This window comes from Pinus tabuliformis, chromosome 2_1 (assembly GCF_031772625.1).
Source record: "Pinus tabuliformis cultivar Carrire ecotype Pingquan chromosome 2_1, CPIR1, whole genome shotgun sequence".
Taxonomy (NCBI): Eukaryota; Viridiplantae; Streptophyta; class Pinopsida; order Pinales; family Pinaceae; genus Pinus; species Pinus tabuliformis.
In genome coordinates this window covers 835675568-835685528 of record NC_142299.1, presented here as the reverse complement: position 1 = coordinate 835685528, position 9961 = coordinate 835675568, and the positions used below count along the sequence as shown (strand labels likewise).

General features: G+C 36.4%; 1 pseudogene across 1 annotated transcript; it reads right to left on the bottom strand.

Moving 5' to 3' along the window:
- Positions 1–510: 510 nt before the first annotated feature.
- Positions 511–8942, bottom strand: LOC149203246 (stearoyl-[acyl-carrier-protein] 9-desaturase, chloroplastic-like; annotated as a pseudogene). The gene is made up of 4 exons (XR_016253615.1): positions 8463–8942; positions 2597–2712; positions 1492–1990; positions 511–1301 (listed from the first exon to the last, which is right to left on the bottom strand). The product of XR_016253615.1 is annotated as a stearoyl-[acyl-carrier-protein] 9-desaturase, chloroplastic-like (transcript).
- Positions 8943–9961: the final 1019 nt, after the last annotated feature.

Here is a 9961-nt window from a genome sequence, read left to right as displayed (position 1 = left end):
TTGTTTGGAAAATGGGGCATTCATTGAATTATATCATAGAGTCTCCAAGCTATCTCTAATTACTAAAAAAAAAAAATAATAAATCCAAATTAGTTGACAAGAACATGGAACACATGCTTGAAAGAAACAATTCTTTCTAGGCTTATAATTATAGCATAATTGTCCTATTTTCCTTTAGAATTCACAATTTTAATAATTAAGATGCACATTAATAAGAGTAAACTAATTTTATATAGTAAAATTTCTAATTATAAATTTAATAATCATTCTAGCCATTAAAATTTGATCATATATATATGAATATTTCCCATTTTAAAAAGACCAAAATCACCAATTAATTAATAAATAACTTCATTAATAATTACATACATATTTTCTAAAACAATAAACATGTTAGCATTTTACAAAATAACAAACTGTACCATATATTGTTTAATAATAAAAAATGATTATAATTTAGGTAAAACATAGTTGAGCTTTGGATATTTCATGAGACAACATAACCCACTATTGACCTAGCACGATTATTGAAATACATGGAGAAAAAAAAAAATTTCCTGGTCTTTTCTTTGCACCTACCTATACTCTCTACACCTACCCATGCTAGAGTGTGTAGATCGAATTTTGCAATCCAACAAATCCATTAAGGTCGTTGGCTGGCTGGACGGGGATTATAATTTTATAGACACGGAATTTTATTCTAAACAATGTACTACTATAGTTTTCCTAAGATGAAGCACAAGAAAGTTTCTACAGCTGGATTTCTTTGTTGAATATCCAACTAAAAGCACATGTTTCACCCTTTCTTGAGCTCGTTCATCTAGCTTTCTGAGACGAGGTGCCAACGTGCATACATAATCCTGAGCCTGCCTTCCCTTACTAGAAAGACCACCTATTCTCTTCACATTCCATCTCTTAACCAAGAATTCCAAGACGTCAACATAGTCTCCTACTGTGTACACACCTAATCTCTGAGCAACAGAAGAAAAATGGTCAAACAGCTTACCATCCTGCCCATCATACATCAAATGTGCAGGCATTACAAACTTTTTCCGCATCATAGCTTCAAAAGCTAGCATTGTGGTGTCAGGATTAGTCTCAAACAACTTTTCAACAATCTCTGTGTATGCAGTCTCATGGCGCTTCTCATCTGCAGCAATAGTTCCATATATTTGTGCCAATTTCAGGTCACCATATCCTTTAGCAAGTCTTGCAGTGTTGGCATGTGATATGAATGTTGCTCTTTCCTGGAATGAAGTGTATAAGAATCCAAGATAGGGACTATTTTCTATGCCTGGATACTAAACAGTCACAAAAGTAAGAAAATCTTCTATCAAAAACTAAAATATCCTACAGAAAACTTTCAACATGCAGGTAAACAAATGCCAGCCATCTAGAGTGGAATCCCACACCTTGTTGCTACCAATAGAAAACACAATAAAATACTTTGACAAAATTCTTGTAACGTTAAGACACTGTATCGTCACTTACAATTCCAAATCCAATATGATACTATATGGTTTTGTCAATCTGTCTCATGTCCACTCTGCCAGACAAGTAAAGATATTTATGAAGAAGATCACCATGTCTATTCTCCTCAGATGTCCACATACGAGTCCATGTTGCCCATGAAGTGAGACTGGCACCAATTTCATCTCTTACACCATCAAATGAGTTAATCTGAGTCTGATAAGTAGGCAATGCTTCTTCAGTAATCATGTCTCCCACTAGACAAACTAAATAGTCATCTGGCAATTCATGGGACCGCTCCCGCAATTCTATAACTGGGTCAATGAAGCCCTCAGAAGAAGAATCAGGCAAAAGGTCTTGTGGTTGCCAAGACTTGTCAACAAGTTTTAAATGGATCAATATATTTTTTTCTGCCCACTCGTCCAGTGATTTAAAGATCTCAACCTTCTCAGGTGGCATGGAATGAGCCACCTGTTCACGACCTTCATGTCTTTGGAAATGCATTTTAATCTTTTCTTCCCTGAAAGATGAAACCGATGACATCAGAAATGCATAAGAACAAAGTGCATAATTAGGGAACTAAATGCAGGTGCTCTGCACAATAAGAAATGAACTATTAAAAATAAACTGTGCAGCTTGAAATTTCCAATCGAATAAACTCAGCGAGGCTATCAATCCAACAAATCCAGTGAGGCCTCTGGCTTCCTGTACAGGATTATAATTTTACAGACATAGAGAAAGTACTACAACAGTTGTCCTAAGGTGAAGCGCATGAAAGTTTCTAAAGCAGGACTTGTTTGTTGAATATTCAACTAAACGCACACCCTATTAGATACCATCAAATGTGTTAAGCTGAGCCTGGTAAGTAGGAAATGCTTCCTCGGTAATCATGTCTCCCACTAGACAAACTAAATAGTCGTCTGGTAATCATGTCTCCCACTAGACAAACTAAATAGTCGTATGGCAATTCATGGGACCACTCCCGCAATTCTATAAGTTGGTCAATGAAGCCCTCAGAAGAAGGATCAGGCAAAAAGTCTTGTGGCTGCCCAGAATTTTCAATGGGCTTTAAATGAATCAGTATATTTTGCTATTCCCACTCCTCTACAGATTTAAAGATCTCAACCTTCTCAGGTGGCATGGAATGGGCCACCTGTTGGCGGTTCATGTGGTTGGAAATGGATTCTGATCTTTTTCTTTTCTTCATGTGGTTGGAAGTGGATTCTGATCTTTTCAAATTCCCTGAAAGATGACATCAAATATTTAGGAAATCAGATGTAGGAAATCAAATGCAGATGCTCTGCAAAATAACAAATGAATGGTTAGAAGTTAAAATATAGATCACTGAGAAACAAAATCTATTTATGACTACATAACCAAACATGTGATTAACAGGGGATCTGCACTTTCATTCATGGAAACTCCCAAATTCCATAAACTAATTTGCTAATACTTTATAATATCTAGCAATGTAAGTGAAAAGGCTGCAAGAAAATTTGGCATACTGTTTGCCATAACACTGGATACTAAGGATCCTGGCCGAGATCAAATGTTAAACCGATCATCTCAAAACAAGCATGTAAACTCTATAAAGAAGGACATTTATAGTACCAACAAAATATTTTTATACTTACGACAAAAAATAATAAAGAAACATGTATAATTTTTCCAGTAAATCACATCTTAAATTTTCAAATCCACGAGTTTCCAATTACTAAATGTAGTTTATTATAAATAAAAAAAAATATAACATTTAAATAATGAGTACAAATAAAAATCAAACGTAATATGGGTAAGAATGCCCATCAAATAATATTTCTTGTGGTGCGTAAAAAAAATAAAGAAAACACTACAATGTTAGATAGTAATAATAATTTTCGCATTTAAATTTGAATACTAAAATCCACAACGACACATATATTATAGTGGATTTAAACCTATGAAATAAACCTATAAACACATGAAACAAATGAAAAGAACGCAAAAATCAACCATCTAAATACAATTCCCCGAATAGAAAAATTCCAAACAAAAAAAACCTTATTGTATTGAAAAATTCAATACAATAAAAAGGCAACCATGGGGTCATGGAAACCATGATTGGCTGGCTGCAACCCATGATTGGCTGGTCCAGTTTTCTGTCAATTCTGGTGGCATCCTGAGTTGCAGAGGGAAAAATCATTAACACCAGAACCTGCTCTGTCTCTTTCTCCGTTCATCAGTTAAATCCCATGTGAACAAGTCTCTCTAGCCACCTTTAGCGCTGGTTGCAAACTCTGATTGGCTGGTCGAGTTTTCTGTCAATTCTCGGGGCGTCTCAGTGGCAGAGAGTAGAATTATTAACTCCAGAACCTGCTCGGCCTCTTCTTCGGTTACGGGGGCTGACCACAATTACTTACACAGTTGTTCATCAAGGCAGTTCCTATTTCAGACCCTATAGAAATATAAATGAGCTCTAAGTACCTGTGACAGGACATTCGTGCATCTGAAGGCATGCTACATATGCATGAAAGCCATACATCTCCATGCATATTCCGGCAACTCGATCACCCTACCTCCGGAAAGCTCCAGTATTCAATGTATCTGCGACCACTGTCAGACCTGTCCCGTCTCCTCCTGCAACCTCCGTTGGCTTCCTCGTCTACCACCGTTTTCCAAATTCTGTTTCATTTTGAATTTAGTAAAGGCGCTAAAGGAATTCAAATTTGAATTTTGAATTTGTAATATCGTTCCGTCCATATTTTATTTGGTTAGAAGGCGGCTTTTTGGCTCGTGGTTCATGTTTGTTTGGCTCGTGGTTCATTCTGTTACTCCATTCTGCTGCCATTTATGCACCGACTCACACTTGTTGTGATCCACATCGTCTGATGCTAGGGTTTCAATAGTGTGGTCCAGGTTTCTCTAGGACGGTTAAGGGCAACCATCCTTCCCTCCAGCCCCATGAACGCATTGTTCCTCTACCTCCCATCGAGTTCTACTCTGCAACGTCTCGCTAGGTTTCCTCTTCAGTGAGCTTTTTCTAAATGGTAAGATCACTTACTGCTTTTCTTGGTTCACAGTTGTTTAGTTTCATTATGGTTTTGCTGAAGTATTTCATTGTAATCATTCTATAGCCACAATGGCCGTTCTCGGAAATGGTAACTCAACGACGGTGCAAGTTATTCCTTCCACAAAGGTAAATATTAATTTATTTTTTTATTTGTTATCTTGTAGCTCGGCAAGGTGTTCAATATTTTTATTGCTTTCAATGGTCTTGAGGGTGTCAGGGTTCAACTTTCCCTACATAGTTCCTCTCTCAGTCTTTACAGGTATTACTCTTTTAACATTTCCCAAGTTAAGTATTTCAGGTGGACGCTCTGAGATTATTTGTAATATGTCTCTTTATTCCATATACAGAAATTGCGCATATACGGAAACTGTGCATATACGGAAGATATATGCGCACATCTTCCGTATATGCGCATATCTTCCAAACCTGCAAACAAATAAAGAGACATATTACAAATAATCTCAGAGCGTCCACCTGAAATACGTAACTTGGGAAATGTTAAAAGAGTAATACCTGTAAAGACTGAGAGAGGAACTATGTAGGGAAAGTTGAACCCTGACACCCTTAAGACCATTGAAAGCAAGAAAAATATTGAACACCTTGCCGAGCTACAAGATAACAAATAAAAAAATAAATTAATATTTACCTTTGTGGAAGGAATAACTTGCATTGTCATTGAGTTACCATTGCCGAGAACGGCCATTGTGGCTATAGAATGATTACAATGAAATACTTCAGCAAAACCATAATGACACTAAACAACTGTGAACCAAGAAAAGCAGTAAGTGATCCTACCATTTAGACAAAGCTCACTGGAGAGGAAACCTAGCGAGACGTTGCAGAGTAGAACTCGATGGGTGGTAGAGGAACAATGCGTTCATGGGGCTGGAGGGAAGGATGGTTGCCCTTAACCGTCCTAGAGAAACCTGGACCACACTATTGAAACCCTAGCATTAGATGATGTGGATCACAACAAGTGTGAGTCGGTGCATAAGTGGCAGCAGAATGGAGTAACAGAATGAACCACGAGCCAAACAAACATGAACCACGAGCCAAAAAGCTGCCTTCTAACCAAATAAAATATGGACGGAACGAAATTACAAATTCAAAATTCAAATTTGAATTCCTTTAGCGCCTTTACTAAATTCAAAATAAAACGGAATTTGGAAAACGGTGGTAGACGAGGAAGCCAACGGAGGTTGCAGGAGGAGACGGGACAGGTCTGACAGTGGTCGCAGATACATTGAATACTAGAGCTTGCCAGAGGTAGGGTGATCTAGTTTCCGGAATATGCATGGAGATGTATGGCTTTCATGCATATGTAGCATGCCTTCAGATGCACGAATGTCCTGTCACAGGTACTTAGCGCTCATTTATGTTTCTATAGGGTCTGAAATAGGAACTGCCGAACCGGCTCTGCCTCTTCTTCCGTTACGGGGGCTGACCACAATTACTTACATAGTTGTTCATCAATCAAATCTGTGGCCAACTGGTCTCTGTGGCCTTTGATTGGGACATCTTTCGTACAGTTTTCCATCCATCAATCAAATCCCATGACATGAAGTCTCTCTGGCCACCTTTTCTACTGGCTGCAACCCCTGATTGGCTGGTCCAGTTTTCTTCCATTTCTCGTGGCGTCCTCAGTTGCAGAGGGAAGAATCATTAACCCTAGAACCTGCTCTGTCTCTTCATCCGTTACAGGGCTGACCACACTTACACAGTTGTTCATCAATCAAATCTCAGGGCAACAGGTCTTTGTGGCCTTTGATTGGGACATCTTTCGTACAATTTTCTATCCATCAATCAAATCCCATGCCAACAAGTCTCTCTGGCCACCTTTTGTCCTCGTTGCAACCCCTGATTGGCTGTTCCAGTTTTCTTCCAGTTCTCGTGGCCTCCTCAGTTGCAGAGGGAAGAATCATTAACTCCAGAACATTCTCTCTCTCTTCCTCCGTTATGGAGCTGACCAGGGGTTAAATTTGACGGGTGACCCTACCCGTCAAGGAATTTTTTTATGACGTTTTTATTTTTAAATTGCCCATCATATGACTTTTAAAATTTATTTGTACAAGTTTCATCTAATTTCAAATTGTACTCATAATTGTTCAAATTTTCTATTCTTTGTTGTACCATTTGGCTCAAGTCTCATTGCTACACTTTGTTTTGAGACCTGCTAATCAAATTTTTCTGCAAATTTTCCAGTTTTCTGCAAATTTTCCAGATTGTTCAAATGTTCTGAGTTTTTTTGTTTAAAATGGAAATAGTGATAAAATATTTGGGAAATATATATAAAAACAACAAAAAATAATATTATGAAGTGAAAAAATATATATTCATAATTACTTTCACATGAAAATAATGAATGTTAATATTGTTGCAACAAATTTGACAAAAATAATTCACTCACTCAAAAGAAGAAAAAATAGCTTTTGTTTGTAAATTTGAAGAATAGAAGATCTTTTTTTCCAAAAAGGCAAAAATTAGCAGAAAGGTGAACAACATTTAAATTTTTCCAGTTTTTGATGGTAAATTTAAAAAAAAATATTAGCTAATCTTTATGGAAAAATGGAAGAAAATGACCAAAATAGCGAATATATCTAATACAATTCCATAGTAAATTAAGGATTTGATAGTAAATTAGAAACATATTAAACAAACTTTGGGGAAAAATTGGAAAAAAAATAGCTAAACCGTAAATATTGGTTCTTAAATTGTTAGCTGGCTATATCAAAAGTCAGTAAAACAATCAGAGACTAAATTAGAAGAATATTAGCCATTTTTTCAAGAGAAGTGAATATGACCGCCAAATTTTTTCATGGCTTGAAAGATCAAAAATTGAGGGCAGATGTTCTGAAAAGTGGAACAGGATTTCAGCAGCTCATGGACTCTGGACGAATAATCTATTTTAAGCTTTAGCTTTCAAGTTGTAAGTATTAGATGGAATGGAAGATGCCAAAGGCACCCTACATTGAACAGTCTTCATCACTACTGTGCCACTTACCTTCTTTAAACTATGAATGTAACTCTAGATGTAGCGTGGCCCACACATCAGCCTAAACACTGCCTATGTCTATATTTGAATATAATAAAAATACACTGCCATTTTTTCGTGCTGAAAAAAAAAATAAAAAATTAACTCAACTTTGTCTGCGGAGTCCATTAATTCCATCAAACTAATCATATCTTTTAGATTTTAACCAGAATCAGAACATATATAGGTCATTGTGACTTTGGACGCTGGCGTCCTCAGGCAACCAATTGGCTCACGGACTTTTCCTTTTGTCATGTTTTTCATACTTTTCCTTTTATCATGAAATGGGCAGCATTGGTTTACTAGTAGAAAATGTTTTGCATAGTCTTCAAGTTTAATTCTGTAATATAAATTGAAATTTGCCGTCCACAAATCAGTCTAGGTTTAAAATAATGTTTACCACTTCATATCAATTTATGTGTTTTACTTGTGCACGCATAAAAGATGGACTCAAACTACCAGTAACGTCCAGAACTTTCTCAGTTAAAAACAAACAGCATCCCAACAACTCCAACCAATGGAGGCATTTCTGTTTTGAAAATCAGAGGAAGTATCTAGTCATACTCCAACGATTGGGTAATTAGATTGTAAATTATAACAAACCTAGCTTCTAGTTTAAGGCGGCTGTAGATTTGAAGATTTGAAGTTGAATCTTTGCAACATGCAATCCACACGGCAAACGAAAAAGGAGTAAATGAATGTTTCTAGTCATATTGTATGAATAGGACGTAAATGTCTGTCATATGGTGGTCACTTCTACAATGGCAACGGTTTGTTATTATACCCAGAATTCTATGGAAAGAGCCGTAGCAAACTTACAATACATAGCCAAGTATACACATATACAGCCAAGCTGAAGTGTGTATATATATAAATAAATTGGGTATAGTTGATTATGGTTTGGGATCTAACCTGATAGCTTTTTGCACAATGAGATCATCTGGATTCAGGGGATTGAAGAAGGCATTTATCCGGTGTCATCCTCCTGCTACTCTGACTGAAGTCCATGATTGTGGATATGCTGGTTTTGATATCTTTCTCAAATGTTTATTTGACCCATTTACACCAATTCTCTGCACAAACTCGGCTGAATTTGAAGTTCCAACAGGTTTTTCTTATGCCCTGCTCCTGAATCCTCACCAAAGTCACCGACTTGCAAAAATCACCATAAAGTAGGTAGCCGAGAATTAATTACCGTTTAGTACCATAGCATTTAAGGTTTTACCTGTTGAAAATTAAAAACTGATTCAGTGATATTTATAAATATGACTTCGAAACTAATACGGCCCTGGCACTTTATTTCCGATGCTGCGCGGCACATGTGTATGCGATTCAGTGAATAAAATATCCGACTTTATGCTAGCATGTATATACATAATGTGTATATGCTGTAGCCTACCTCGAGTTCCTCGGCTACTTTCATCCTATAATCTTTACGTTTTAACTCACTTGGTGTTTGGCTGTGCAAATGTATCAATGCCGACGAGTTGTCAAATTTGTCTTATATTTTTGTTGATGGTTAGAATTCCATGTCACAGCGATAGGGAAATTGATCTTTTTGATTTCAATTAAAAACAGAAAATTAATACTAATATCAAATTTGGAATGGTAATAAAAATATTAAGGACACTGATCAAATTTATAAAACTTTTAATCTTTTCGGTAACAAACTACCGAAGCATGACAAATTGACAAACATATACACAATGTGTATATTCCTATTCCACAAATAAGTGTTGCGGTAGCGTTCCATTTGGGCGTCCTCCATGCGTAAGAGTCGCATTCATATTAAAAAGCCATTCCCAACATGCATATCACTGCATATGTCCGACGTCAGGCGGGTCGTGCGTGTTAGGTAGGCATATATACACAATTTGATATTAAAGCGGTCAATGCAGACAGTCGGTTACACGGGTAACAGGTTATAGGTGCCAGGTGGATTATACCTATTAGTAATTACCGTGGATTATTAAATTAAACGTTAAAAGTGTTGATAAATCCTTCATTCAACTCAACTTGCAATGTTATATATATATATATATATATATAAACTTTTAATTTTCAAACATGCTCGTCAATCTTGAAAATTAATGGCAAGTTACACTTACGTGGAGATTTGAAATTAGAACGTATTTTACTTGTAAAAAACTTAAATACGGGCATACGGGCGTCAAATTTAACCCATGGGGCTGACCACAATCTATTACACAGTTGTTCATCAATCAAATCCCAGGCGGCCAGTTGACTATAAAGTGCTCTGTCCAAGTGTATTTTAAGTTTTAGCACGTATTTTACAGTTGATGAAAATTTGTGCATGTCAGATTTCACATCTAAAGTATATTAATGACTTTTAATTAAAAATCCAAACCTAAAATATATTAATGATTTTTAATTAAAAATCCAAATCGTAA